Here is a 14,866-nt window from a genome sequence, read left to right as displayed (position 1 = left end):
CACTGCATCATTCTGGGCCACCACCTCAAAGTGCTTTTGACACTTAGGATCTGGTTAATCTTCCTGTGACATCGGCTCCCCAGGTGAAGTTTGTTTATTTGTTAAGCTTTTATTTATTTATTTATTTGAGAGTTAGAGAGCATAAGCACACATGATGGGGGGAAGGGGGAGAGGGAAAAGTAGGCTCCCCCCGGGGCAGGGAGTCAGATGATGGACTCGATCCTGAGACCATGAGACCCTGAGACCATGAGACCCTGAGACCATGACCTGAGGGCAGACGCTTAACTGACTGACTAACACCTCCCCAGTCCACATTCTAAAAACCTCCTCTTCGAGTCAGCAGTGCCTTTTCCTCGCCACATGGATCTGACTCCGTTTTGGTCCCCGACCAAGCACGGTGTCCAGCTCTTTGGGAGAACTTGGGAAGATACTGGTGGAGCTGAACAGAATGTGAGACAGAAATTGAACTTGTTTTTAAGGGTCGCATTGGAGCATGGAAGTAATGTGTTTATAAATAAAAATCATTGTCTGTAGGTCCCTGGAGAGTGCAGCATTTCAAGAAAGGCTTTGGGCAAATCATTCTATAACGTGCAGAATTGCTTTCTATTGTAAATAGTCTCTGCTTGTTAAGGGTGGTTTGCACATACGTGTAAATTACAGAGGTAATATGTGACTTTGTAGAAAGAAAGGGCAGGGGGAGACAGGAACAGGTGGTTGGATGCATGAGCCTGAAGCTCAGAGAGATGTCCAGGCTGAGATGTACATTTGGGACCATCAGCCGATGAATGGCATGGAAGGGCCACACTTAAGTCTGGTGAGGTCCTTGAGGGGCTGAGGGAGAGCAAGGAGAGAACCAAGGGCAGAGCCCAGAGACAGTACAAAGTTTATGGGTTGAGGAACCAGGAAAGAACCAGCCAAGGAGACAGACAAAGAGCCAGGGAAGCAGGGGGAGAACCAGGGAAAGACAGGATCCCTGAGCAGAGAGAAGGGAGGGTTTCTGGGAGGAGTGAGCTGCTGTGCTGTATACTGTTAGGCCAAGTGTCACAGAAAGTTGACTGTTGATTTTATCAATGTATAGGTGACTGGTGACCTTCACAAGAGCAGGTGCAGTGGAGAGTGAGGGACTGAAATCCAGTTCAAGAGGAGTAAAGAGTAAAGGGAAGGAGAGGACTTGGTGGTTCTTGCTCTGCTGGGCTGGGAAGCAAGGGGAGCAGAGAGGTGTCAGGTTGGCTTGTTCTGATTTGGGGAGATTACAGAGTCCGTGCTGTGTTTGCAGACCAACAGGAGTGACCCAGAGGAGGTGGGAATGCAGATGATGTAGGCGACAGTGATGGAACCTCGGACACACAAGGCCGTGGGCAGGGATGGAGTGCCCAGGGGCTCCGACGATCTCAGCACATGAGGGGCTCTCTGAGGGTCTCCTCAGATACGTATGTATGGCGTACCTCCCTCAGATAGTCATCTCTGTACAAACCAAGATTATTAAAATCATTAGCATGCCGTTCCTCTTTTTCAGCAACCTACTTTCTTTATCCAAAAACATACCATAGACGTTCTCCAAAGTTGGAGCATGGAGGCCAAAATCAATCGTTTCAATGGCTGTTTCATGCTCAGTTGTATGGACGTGCAGTAGCTTAGGTAATCCACCTCTTCCTAATGGACGGTTGGATTTCTCCAAACTGTTATTACAAATAACATGATAGTGAAGATCCTATAACATCGTCGTGAAGACCTTTACATAGTTTGTACACTCAAGTATTTCAGAATGACCGACTTGCTGGGACAAAGGGTATGTGCATTTTGAACGTTGATAGACACTGCTCCAACGTTATCCACTAAGGTGACCCTGGGGAACATCCCACTAATAGGACTCAAGAGAAAGAGTATCATATGGCAGTGGAGGGGCGGGCTTGGATTTCCGGTAGCTGACTCAGCGCAGGTGTTTCAGCCTGGAAGTGTGTCGGGACCGAACACAGTGAGCTGCTCATCTCCGGGCTGCGGGAACATGCCCGCCCGGCTGGTCCAGTGGCTAGGAAGGAGGAGAACTGGACAGGGGCAGAGAGAAAGAAGGCGAATGGGGGACAGCAGCACAGAGCTGGGGAGCTGTGGGGTGCCCTGGGGCAGGGAATCGGGGCTCTGGCTGGCCCCACAAACCACTCACATGGGGCCCCTGGGAAGGCTGGTCCTCTCCCGGCCCAACCACAGCATCTGAGCCCTATGGGTGCAAGGAGGGGACAGACAGGAAAATGAAGTTGTCAGTGTCCAGCCAGAGACAGCGGGACGCCCACTGACGGTCACCCTCCTCTTCTTCCTCACTGACACCACCCCCGTTTTGTTTGTGGGCAACAATTTCTCAGCTTAAAAGCCTTATGCTCACCCCCAACAGTCAGTCCTGCGACACAGCTCGGGGCCCTGAGACGGGGCATCAGCGGGGTTCACCGTGGACCCCGCACCACCCATCCTGAGAGGAGCCCCACGGCCCAGCGGGGGTGACTATGTTGGGACGTCAGGGGCAATTGCACACAGTGAAGACACTCAGGGGGAACAGAGGAGGATGCCGGTCGCCAGGCACCTCCACCGGGGCTTTCACCGGCCCCCTGACTCATTAGGAAGCAAACTGGGCTTGCTTACACCTGTTGGCCAGACTCCCCTTACTCTGCGGAATGCCATCCTCTCTGTGCAAGCGGCAGTGTGGGGGGACAAGGCAGCAGGCCGACCTTCAGGAAACCAGATCCCCTCCCTCTTCACCACTGGCCAGTTGCGAGGGGTGCAGGGGCCGGGCCTCTCTGAGCCCCCATCCCCCATCAGTAACGAGGGTGGCACTCCCAGAATGCCAGCCTCCCAGGAACAAGGGACAAGAACATGCCACAAACGCTGCAGGTTCTGTCCTGGGAAGCGGGGAGGAGGGGGCTGGTCCTATCTCTGACCGGGCAACAGATGACCTTGGACAACAGCACCCCCACCCCCTGCACCACACTGCTGTCTGGTTCTCCACTGTCTCGTGTTTCCGTAGGATAGTGGTCGGGTGCTCTTTGTGGTGAAGGGCGACACTGTTCAGGGGGAGGGGTCGTCAGTGTGTAAGTGTTGACTTCAGGATGGTCAATGGCCCCACCCAGGACCATGAGGACCACGGCTCATGGTGCAGGCAGAGAGGCCGGAGTGTGGTGGGAGAGTGTTCCCTTGGAATTCTCCCCCTCTCCTGGGCCTCTGTGTCCTCCCCTGTGACATGCGGGGTTTGGGCTGGACGACCACGAATGGCCTCATCAACTCTCATACTCTTGGAGTTACCATTGTTACTTTCAGACCAGCAGCGAGGCAGGCTCAGGTGATGAGGTAGGGAGTCAGCTATCAGTCAGGAGTGTAAGGAACCCCAGGATCCCCTGGGAGAGGTCTCCAGCAGGGCCCAGCTGGATGCGTCTGCTGAGACATCATCTGTCCACTCATGAGGAAGGATGGAAGGGCCAGGGAGGTAATGAGGGACCCCTCCACTCGCTCAGGGCAGGGGGCTCTGGCCCACTCAGGCTGCCCCGCCCGCTTTGAGTGAGAGCCAGGCTTGCCTTGCAGACAGTTCTCCATAGCGCAGCAGGGCTCTGAGCAGACAGGCAGACAGACACTGGACAAGCTTCCTCTGGGAAGACCTAGGTCTTCTACTAATGAGCTGTGTGATCTCGAGACACTCCCTTAACCTCTCTGGGTCTCTGTAGCCTTATCTATGAGCATGACAGCATCCGACCAGGTACTTTTCGAAGATCCCTCCAACACTAAAATGTAGGATTCTAGATCCAGGTCCATAGCAGCTATATTTTCATCAGATGATGGGGAAGACCAGCTCTGTGCTGTGGATATTAGGTTTTCTTCCCTGGTCCTCCTGAATGTTTTTCATACATTTGCTTTTCTTGTCCTCTGCCCTAAGCCCAGTAGAGGATAGCTGTGAGCAATACCAACCAATACCTTGGTATCTTTTACCAGGAAAGCTGTGCCCACAATTCACCCCTCCCCTACTTTCAGCCCATCCTGGGATCAGGCTGGGTCCAACTTGCCCCCCACTGGATGAAGCCAATCACCCCCTTGACCTTCCAGGGAATGGGGTGTGGCCCCTGGAGCCAATGGGAGTCAGCTCAGGACTTTGGATCAGGTGTTGGGGAAGCTGTCTCTTCACTACTGGACTCCAGTCTGAAGGGAAAACCATCTGGGCCCCAAGAAGGGCAGCTCAGCGCAGCCCAGCACCGGGGAGAGATGCTACAAAACTACACAGAAGGTTCTGGTAACATCATCTGCAAGGTCTCACTAGAGGCCCCTCCACCCATCCCTGAGCTTTTCAGTGACATAAAGCCAACCAGTCCCTTCCGAGGTGGCCCTGAGGTTCCCGTCACAGGAAATGAAAGAGCCTAATGGCTGCCTCCCTGCCAGCACCTAAGTCTCCAAGCTGAGACCAGCACAAAACTTGGCCGCCTCAGCTTCCCCCCCCACCCCCGCCCCGCCACCCCGGGTGTGAGTCAGACTCATCTCCCGCTGTCCTGTCTCTCCGTTCTCCTTCCTCCCACAGAGAGGAAGCTGCAGAAACCACCCCTTAATGGCATCTCCAAGGGCAAAGGCTCAGGAACCCCAGACTCTAATGAACCGAGCAGCGCTGTCCCCACCCAGCCTGGCCTCACACGGTGACCGGGAGGGCCGCTGTGTCAGCACAGTGGCACGGTGGCTGCCGAGGCTGACTTGTCTTCCTCTGGCCGAGGCAGGTTTGAGTCAGAGGTCACCAGTCAGATTTAAAGCTGGGGGCAGACAGGGCAACCACACAGAACCCCGAAAGTCAAGGCTTAATGTAGGAGCCATCTTACAAATGACCTTGCTCTGGAGATGTGCCAACTAAGCCCAGAGAGGCTGAGAGACTTACCTGGGTCACACAGTGGTCTGGAGGCTGAGCTGGGTCAGAGCCCAAATATCCCCATTCTGAGTCCAGCTGCTCCTTCTACCCCATCAAGGTATCCCCCAGGATTAGATGTGTTTCCTCCCCAGTCCCCCCAGGACTTTCTCCTTCCTTTTGGGATTCTTGAGAGAGACAAGTCGAAGCAGCCCTCCCGGAGAATCCTGGCCATCTCCCCAAGTCTGCATTACACTGGGCGCCCCATTCTGCTCCAGTATCTCTCAGATCTTCTGTCAGCAGGCCCTGCCACCGTGGATGCAGAGGGGAAACAGAGGCACACTGTGGTGTCTGCTGCCCTGATCTCCACGCCAGGGTGGAGGTGTGAGCTCGGGCGCTGCTCCTTTTCCCAGATCTCATGGGTGTCCTTCATGGGGTAGAAGGAGCAGCTGGACTCAGAATGGGGATATTTGGGCTCTGACCCAGCTCAGCCTCCAGACCACTGTGTGACCCAGGTAAGTCTCTCAGCCTCTCTGGGCTTAGTTGGCACATCTGCAGAGCAAGGTCATTTGTAAGATGGCTCCTACATTAAGCCTTGACTTTCGGGGTTCTGTGTGGTTGCCCCGAGTCAGGATCTCCCCATTCCCAACTCCAATGGTGGGACACCCCTGCTCCTTCTGTCTTGCTGATGGGAGGCCTGGAGGACCCTTCTGGCCCGCTGTCACCAGCCCCGTCTCTCTAAATGCCGAGTCTAGTTCCCGATCCCCTGGGGTTGGGCCTTCCTCCCAGCCTGGGGTGAGACCCTCGTCCAGATGCTGCTGCTCCACGCCGGGGGCATCCCCATGAGGACCCACCCTCCTGCAGCGCCATGGTGCCCAGAGCCCCCTCAGACAGTGGGCGATGGGACAGTGAGGGCCAGAAGCTGGGCCCCACATCACCCCCCACCCAGCTCAGCACGTCACCTATGCCCCCAGCTCAAGGTCCAACCACTTCCTCCCGAGCATCTCCTGTGAGCCGGCTCTGCGGAGAGCTTCCCCTCCCTTGGGACTCTGGCAGCCCCTGTGAGGGGGGCCTCGCCAGCTCTTCCCTCCAAGCAGGGAAGCTCAGGATCTGAGAGGTTAAGTCACCACCCCAAGGCCACCTACCTGACCTTAGGGACCTCTAAAATGGATCCACACCCATCCCCACCCTCCCACTGCCCTGTCTGTGGGGATGTGATTTTTGGTACCCTCCAGGCCCCACCCCACACAGCTGTCCCCTTCCTGATTCCTTCCTGCCTGCTGTTCACCTGGAATGACCCCGTTTATCCAGCCAGTGCATGTCAGACATCATCTCTGGCACCGGAAGTCATGACTGCATAGACACGTGTGAAAGACCAGGCCCGCTCCTGAGAGGCCTGTGTGACCCCCCATCACCACACCAGGTCTGTAGGAGGCCTCTTGGCTCCAGACTTTGTGTCCATCACAGGCTTCAGCATGATCCAAACTGGTTTGTGGAGGTCGGGGGCCTTCAGATGAAGATCTCCACAGCGGGCCCTGGACTGGGGCAAATGGGCAAGGCCATCATTGAGCTGTTTGGGTAAAACACAATGGCCAGCAGAAAATTTTAATGAGGGGCGCCTGGGTGGCTCAGTGGGTTAAGCCTCTGCCTTCAGCTCAGGTCATGACCCCGGGGTCCTAAGATCAAGCCCCATGTCGGGCTCTCTGACTGCCTGTCTGCCTACTTGTGATCTCTGTCTGTCAAATAAATAAATAAAATCTTTAAAAAAAAAAAAAAAAAGAAAGAAAGAGAATTCTAATGAAACTCTTGTTGGCGTAAATAACTGAGCAGGAGATCCAAGTGCATCAACTTCCCTGGGGCCAGCTCTGGAAGGAAGCCTGGGGGAGCCCCAGCTTCAGGTGCAGGAACTGTGGGAATCTGCAAGCACCCTGGGTACTGCAGGGCGAAGACGAGTCTCCGCGCTTGCCAGCCCCAGCAGCTGCTCGTCATCTCTCCCCTCAGGGAGGTCGTTCTCTCCCCGTTGCCTGCCCCAACTTGGCCCGGCAGGAAGTGGCAGGTCAGAGGAGCTGATGGAAGCAAGAGACAGGAAAACAAGAGGGGTCCAGGGTTGGAGTCTGGAATTCAGCTGAATTCAGCTGAACCCATGGGAGAAATCGTGGTGCTGGCTGCGTGATCTTAAGCAACTCACTGTACCTCTTAGAGCTTCAGTTTCCTTATTGGAAAAATAAGGACTCTAACTCCCGCCTTTTTAAAAAAATTTAGGCTATTTTCTCCAGTCAGTCTATCCCACTTTGCTCAGCTCACCTCCTGGTAAGTTACTCCCCCCACCCTCCCCCACCCACCTCTGCCACCAATCTGCAGTCTATTAACAGTATTGAGGTGGACCCCTGGTCCACACCAGATGTATTCTCAGGTTTTCTCTTCCTGGAATCTGCTTGGAATGGAGGAACAGTCTATAAGCTGTGGGAGCCAGCTGGAAGAGCACGTAGCTCAGGGCTAGAGGCCACCATGTTGGCATGACCATGGTGAGTTGGAAGTGAGCAGAAGACCCAGTAACCCAGAGTGAAGAGGAGGAAGACGGACAGAGGAAACTAGAGACAAGTAATCCTGTAGCTCCAGTCAGAGGCCTAGACAGAGACAGGAAGACCCCGGGCCCTAGAACTCCAGCTCTTCTGCTTCGGTTGGGGTCTGAGGGGGCCCCTGCGTCCGACCACTAAGCCATCTTTCCACATGACCTCCTTTGTATGGGTCTGGGAACCAGTGAGGCATCTTCTCTGCAACACATCTCAGAAACTCAACCCAAACTGGCTTGAGCAAAGGTGACTCATTGATTCACGTCATGGAAACTTTCAGGGCTGGGGCTGGTGTCAGAAACAGCTCAAAAGGGCCTCTAGCAACATCACCAAAACATGCCTCCTCTCTGCCTCTCCACACATTGTCTTCATTCTCCGACGACACCTAAAATGGCGACAAGAGCTACCAACTCTGAATTTCCAAGGTCAATTCAGTGGCAAAGAGCAAGAGTCTCTTTCTCAGACACCCCAATAAAAACCCTATTGTGTCTCATTGGCTCCATTGGGTCTTATGCCCTCCAACTACAAGCTACAGAACTCCATTGCACAGACTGGTGTAAGCCTCTATTCCAGGGCTCACCATGAGTTACGGGGCAACCTCTCCCACCCAAAGTGAAGAAGGGACAGACCCACAGACAAAGCCAGCACAACTGCTCTAGGAAGAAGACGACATGCAAGCCAAGACAGGACTTCAAAGGGGAGGGAAGGGTGAAATGAGGTCCCCCATGAAACGCATCTGTATGATTTTCTCCTCCTTTTTGCCCCGACGTTGGTAGCTCTTCTGTACAACAGATGAGTACAAGTAAATTTGAATCTGAGTCACATGATTGGCTTGTATCAATGTCCAACCCTGGTTGTGATCTTGTCCTACAGTTTTATAAAATAATACCATGTGGGGGGGGGTGGATCTGGGTAGAGGGTGCAAGGGATCTGCCTGTATTCTTTTTTCTTTTTTAATGAAAATGCTAAAATTAAATGTTAATAAACTCCCCCACAAGAGTACAAACACTTCCTGAGCTGGGTGTTGGTGGTAGGATTCCCCCTTTGCCCATGTCACTTGGTGGTACAGATGGGGGTCCTATTAGACCCAGGGGAGACAAGGCTGCCTTCTATTTCGAGGTTGGGGATAATAGAGAAACTGGTTCTGGGTCTCCTCATTCAATGGGCAGGAGGCCTGAGACTCACCAGCACCGCACTGTCCCTCCAGTTCTGGGCCCTGGACCACTGACCTCCCTCTGTCCTCTCTTCAGCGTGCTCCTTTCGTTGTTTTTCACATCGTTTCCAGAGCTGATAGTCCTTCCCAATGGGGAGGAGCAGAGAAAGACCTCTGTATTATTTCTTATAACTTCATTCAGCTCTGCAGTGATCCCCAAATAAAAATTGAAAAATAAAATAAACATACACAAGAAAAAAAAAGCAATAAAATTAATTAAGACTAACACCGCCAGTCTCATTGGATCACCACAGAAAGTGAAGTAATGCATGCAAAGAAATTAGCCCGGGCCTGGTGCTCAGGGGGATGCATGACGGATAATCGTTTCTTCTCCGCTAATTTAGGAATGCTGTGTTTCCTAAAGTTTCGGGGAACTAAAAACATAATTGTTATATACAGCCATAAATTGTCTTGTATAGACGGGAGTGAGTCGATCCAGAATTCCTAATGGCTGCTACCACTACTGTTAGTGCTTCTGTGGGAAAATATAGCCCAAACTCCAGACACCAGCTGCACATCTTCCCACCCCTAGGCCTCCCCAGAACGGAGACCACATTGTCTGGGAACCCAAAGCAGAGACAGGCGGGGCCCTACTGACGCAGGGGATGGGTGAGGGTCCACAGAGCCCAGGATCGTGAATGTGACTCAAGTTCAGGGTCATAGAGCCCCAGCGACCCCTCCCACGTGGGCTCCATGTGTGGACCCTCTCACCCATCTCTAAGGAATGGACCAGTATTCACCCATTCCACAGCCCAGGGGATTGACACTCTGGGAGGTTAAGGAATTTGTCCAGATTCCCAGTGGAGATCTAAACCCCAGACCTCAAGCCCCTGCCCTGACCACGGCACTCACGGCCCCTCTGCTCCTCGGCGTCCATTTGTGTGGCTTCAAAGGCTCGTCTCCTCAACCACCGTGGGAAGTAGAAGCTGATCGGATCACTGACCTCCATCTACAGAGGAGGGAACTGACGCCCTGAGAAGGGAGGCAACTTGCCAGAAGTCACACAGCAAGCAGGGAAGTGAGGATCCCTGTGCGCCCTACTCCTCTGTGGTTCCTTCCTCTGCTCCCCGCTTCCCACCCCTCAACACCTCTCAGAGGAAAGCACAGACAGGACCCCCCTTCTCTTCGGGATGGGGGGCCTCTTGAGCTCACAGAGAAGCCTCTATTTGCAGTGCCTCCTGTCCTGGTGGCCCAGCCCCCCCATCCCACCCAACCGGCCCCCCTTGGTCTACTCCACATCCTCTCTCCTCCCCCCTCCCCTGAGCCCTGGGGCTGTTCCTTCTTTGATGTGTCTGCTTTAATAATTACCTTCAAGGAGACAATCCAGGAGGTGAACACAAAAGACCTACCCCCTGATCATTGAAGGTGTTGGGCCTCAGAGGAGGAGGGGCCAGGCCTACAGTGTCTGGCTGGGCAGAACAGTCACCCTCCCCTGCTGCTGCCTCTGTGCCCCTGGAGCCAGGGTCTCTGCCAGGAGCGGGATCATTGGAGCATAGAGCAGAGGGCGACATCCAGGGTTCTGGGCCCCAGTGGCTAAGAACGGAGCAGGACGGCGCCAGGGGAGTCGACCCTCCACCAGTAGTGGCTCCAGGCTGCCAGAAAGATGCAGGCAGTGTAGCCATCAGCCCAGCCTGGCCTGGGCACCAGCAGAACCCAGCAAGGGACACTGCAGAGCCTCTCTCCATACCCCCTGCTCCTGATTCAGTGCTGGTCTCTGCTGATGCCCTCTGCCCCGGCGGGGGAACTCCGCTTTCCAGGCCTGGCCTTCCACATCCCCCTGGGATTACACTGTGCAACCTCCCTCCTGCCCAGTCCATGCATGCCCTGTCCTGGACGGAAACTGCCCAGGCCTGGCCCTGTGGGACACACCCAGAAGACGGGCTGCAGACAGGTCCCAGCTGGCCTACTCCCAATCCCCCACCCCTGCCCCACACATCCTGAGAAGAGTTCAGACAGTGAGGGGAGAGTCTGGGCCCCCTGCAGGCTCCCTCCAGGTCCCATGACCTGGGGGGGTGGGCGGGGCCTGGGGTGCAGGTGCCTTCAGCTTGGACACTTACCATCTGTGTCACTCAGGCAAGTAGCTCCCCTCTCTGATCCCAGCTTCCTCACCTCAAAGTGCAAAAGAACCACCTCCTTTTCCCTCTGTAGACTTCACCTTCCCCCCATGAATTGCAAAATCAAGCCCATGTCCTTGGGCTCGTCCCTGTCCGTGTTTGCAGCCAGCATGTGACCTCCACAGGGCAGGACCAAGCCCATCTTGCTCACCGCCCTGTCCCAGCCCCCAGCATGCCGCAGGCCCTCAGTAAATACTTGTAATGTGAATGCATGAGCGACATGAGATCTGACTGCTCTGGGTCCTCAGTGAGCCCGAGCCCTCCGTGGACCAGCCCAAGAAGCATCACCCAGGGGCTTGCTGGAAAAGCAGCAGCTTAGGACAACCCCCTCTCCCACCGCCCTCCAGGGTTAGAGCTGCACCCACAGGACCTCAGGACAGGTGCATCCAAATCCCAGGAGCCCTGGAGCCTCGCACCACCCCCTGGCCCCCACCACTCAGCCACCTTCCGTAATGCTCACTCACAGGTCACCTCCCCGAGCCTCCGCCTTCCCCTCTGAAAACCAGCAGTTCCACCCCCTTTCCCTGGGGATGGTCAGGAAGGTTAAGTGGGTGATGGACCTGACATACCCGCTCCCAGGAGATGCTCCGTAAATGGAACTCTGTCTCCTTCTCTCCCTGGTCCCCACTCAGGCCACCGCAGGAAGTACCCAAGCAGCTGTGTCCGGCCACAGGCCAGCTCTGGAAGTCACTGCAGCCCAGGCTGGGAGCACACCTGTCCGCGGGAGCCCAGGGCTCTGGTCACCAGCTGAAACCAACCGCCCTTCTCTGGCAGGAGAGGGACCCAATCCCCACTACATACCGGCTGCCCACCCACCATGCCTGCCCAGAGCTGTGGCCCTTTCTGAAGCCTCGGCCTGGTGCCACCCTGTGTGCCTCCCTCTGACTGTCCCTCTCCATGGGGAAGGTGTCCCCTTCCTTGCTGCCCAGCTGCCCCCTGCCAACTTTGTGTCACAGCCGCCACCTGCGCTCTGGCTACCCAGCCTCTGCCCCCCGCCCCCTACCCCCAACAATGCCCAGCAAGGCTCAGGCCACAAGGCCCAGTGATCTGGGTCAGGAAGGTCCATCCAATTCTGATGCTCCAAGATCAAGGATGTTGGATCTCTGTGGCTGTCCTCCAGCCTCAGCCACATGATCCCCACTCCACCTCTACCTCTCCCCAGGTCCCAAGTCTCATGTGCCCACTTGATTGTCCATTTGGATGATGTTCAGTAAGCAGAGGGCCGATGACTAAGATGGAGCAGAGAAGCCCCAGCCGGTCCACTCTCCACCTGTGGGGTGGGCTGGGGCTGAGGCTGGTGGGGGTTGTGCAGATCTGCGGGACCAAGCCACAGTGCAAGGACACGTCCGTCTCTGGGTGGGCGGGCTGCGCAGACGTCAGTCCTGGGAAGGCGGAGGTGGCTGGTTCTGAGCCTTGGGTGCTCTATGTCCCGATACTCTCAGTGGCTATTGCAGAGCTGTGGGTGCCCCAATCATGTCCCCAGAGTAGGATGGCGGACTGTCAAGTATTCCCCAAACCAAGAAGGCACTTTGCAACCAGAAAACGAAGCCGGTGACTCCATACAGTTGACACAGTTTTATTAGGGGTAATTTATTGACGGGGAGGATCTGGCGGAGGACATTCTGTGACAGCGGTAGTAATTCTCCACAAAACCCAGACCTTACCCACAGATTTTATAGGGTGAGGGGACATGCAGAAGAGCACTGCCGTGAGATCAAAGGACTTGCACGCACCTCAACAGCTAACCTTTAATTAGATCTTGTGGCACCTCCTGTGCGAGGAGCGGAAGGACAGTGTTCCTGCAGATGCACGGGAGGCCAAAGGCAGTCTCCCCCATCCCAGCCTCGGCGGGCATTTCAAAGGTGTATGTGTTAATCTCCAAGGGGCCTGGAACACAGAGCCCCCAGAGAGACCGTCAAGGGAACATGACTGAGGTGGAGAACCAAAGATGGAGTCAGTATTGTCAACACTCCTACACCCACCGAGGAGGGCTGCCCACGGAGGACACCTGCGGCTCTCCGTGCCTCCTGTTCCCTCCAGGAGAGCGCGTCCAACGGCATTCATGAAACAGGACATTCGCCACGGACCAGAACGCAGCTCTGAGAGGGACAGAAAAAGCCCCAGGCTCGTGGAGCTGACATTTAGTGGGGTGACAGACACGAACAGACTCAGCTGTATCAAGAGTCAGGGAGTGACACGTGCTAAGGAGACGCAAAACAGGATGAGGGGACGGAAGTGGCTGTGTGCGGGTTAAAGGCTGATGTGACCCCAGACGAAGGGTGGACTCCAGGGCTCATCCCGCCCGCATCTCCAGCCCAGACACAGTCGGGCCCAGGCTGGCCCTCAGCAAACATCTGTTACCTGAACATCTACGTGGACAGAGCCCCCTCCTCTGGCCTTTGTCATCCAAGGGTTGTGGGGGCTGATCTCAATGTTCCCCTCTAGGGTGAGATGTCTCACAGGACCACATTCCTACAGGATTGGGGCCCCTGGACCCCCTCAGCCCAGTGTCTCCAGGGTTCCTTCCCCAGCAGATGGGAAGTGGGTGGGGGGGGTTTAGGAGAGAGGTGAACCCTTCCCCAACTCCCTTCTCCAGTCAAAACTGCCCCCCCAAGAGGGGAGGGTAGTGATGACTCTGACACCCCTCTCTCTAGGGACAGAGCTGGTGGGGACAGAAGCAGGAAATGCCACCTCACAGAGCAGAGAAAATGACCCAGGACACACACTCCCCTCTTGAATGCAAATGCAGACATCCGTGGGAGGCTGAATTCAGCCACGCTTGGCTCCTGGGCCCCCCCCTCCCCCCTTCCTGATGCGTTTCCCTTGTAGTGCGTGTTTGAAGTGCATTGTTTTTCTCCCTTTGATAAAGTGTAATTCATTGAAGGCTCTCATGGTTATTTCATGTCTCCAAAGCATACTTTTCACAGGCAGATCAATTCCAAGAAAACACTTAAAGCCCATGGAAGTTAGATCCATTAACAAGTGCTAAGTGGCCAATCGCTCACGGAGGGGGGCCTTTGACAAAGACCAAGAAATGACAACTCTGCCAGGAGCCCAGGAACAAGGTTTTACCAGTCTTTTCTTTTTTCCGGTCTGAAATCAAAGCTCGTTTTGGAGACCAAGGAAGATGATCAAGCGGGCAGCCAGCCGGCCAGCCCTGTGTGGGAGACAGAGAGGCCTGCCAGATCACTCCCCGAAAAGGGGTTTCTGCTCTGCAAAGGCTGTAAACATGTCAGCGAATCCGTGTCTCCGTGTCATGTCTGTCCATCATGCTCACACGTGTGTGGACAGCAGAAGGAAATGTCACCTCAATGCCCAAGTTCAGTGGGAAAAGGAAGTCCAGGTGGGAGACTGTGAATCAGCAGAGACCATTTCTGGAAGAAGAGAAAGGGCTCAGGGGAGAGCAAGAAGGAGGGGCAGACCTCTGGGTATCAGAGATAGAGGATGGGGTTAGCTCCAAAGACTCAGAGCATTGGAAGGAAGTTTAACCAAGACCTCTTGGTTAAAAAATGAAATATAAAGATGTTAGCTTCCAGCTGCTGGGAACTTACATGTGCCTGACTCTATGTGAATCCTTTATATGTGTTGCGTCAGTGAAGTCTAATGACCCAGTGGATTGGGTGGTATTACGACTCCATTTTACAGATAAGGAAATCGAGACTCATAGAAGGGAAGTCCTCTGCCCTGAAACACCCAAAGTGCAGCTCAAATCCAGATCTGTCTGATGCCAAAGCCTGAGCACTTGACTGTGATACCGCCTTCTAACTCCTGATTGCACACCTCCAAGGATGGGGAGCTCTACTACCCTTCCAAGTAGCCCATTCTCTCTCTGGACAGTTTTGAATGTTGGAGAGTCCTTCCTGCAGGCCACATGGAATGGAACAACTTCCTCTTTCACGTGGCAGTATGTTCTGTACTTGAAGAGAATTCTCTCTTCCCTCCAGAGATGTTCTACCCCAGGTTCGACAAGTCCATTCCTCCAGTGCTCCTCCTCACACAGCCCCACCACCAAGCTCTGGCTGCCTCTCTCTCTCTCTCTCTCTCTCTCTATCACTGTCTGCCAAATCTGGATGTGCTTCCCCAGGGAAGATCTTTCCCAGCAACCCAG

The sequence above is a fragment of the Mustela putorius genome, unplaced genomic scaffold, assembly GCF_011764305.1.
Source record: "Mustela putorius furo isolate JIRA1106 unplaced genomic scaffold, ASM1176430v1.1 tig00003853_pilon_pilon_pilon, whole genome shotgun sequence".
NCBI classification, from domain to species: domain Eukaryota; kingdom Metazoa; phylum Chordata; class Mammalia; order Carnivora; family Mustelidae; genus Mustela; species Mustela putorius.
The sequence above is the reverse complement of the archived record's forward strand: the minus strand, read 5'-3'. Positions refer to the sequence as shown.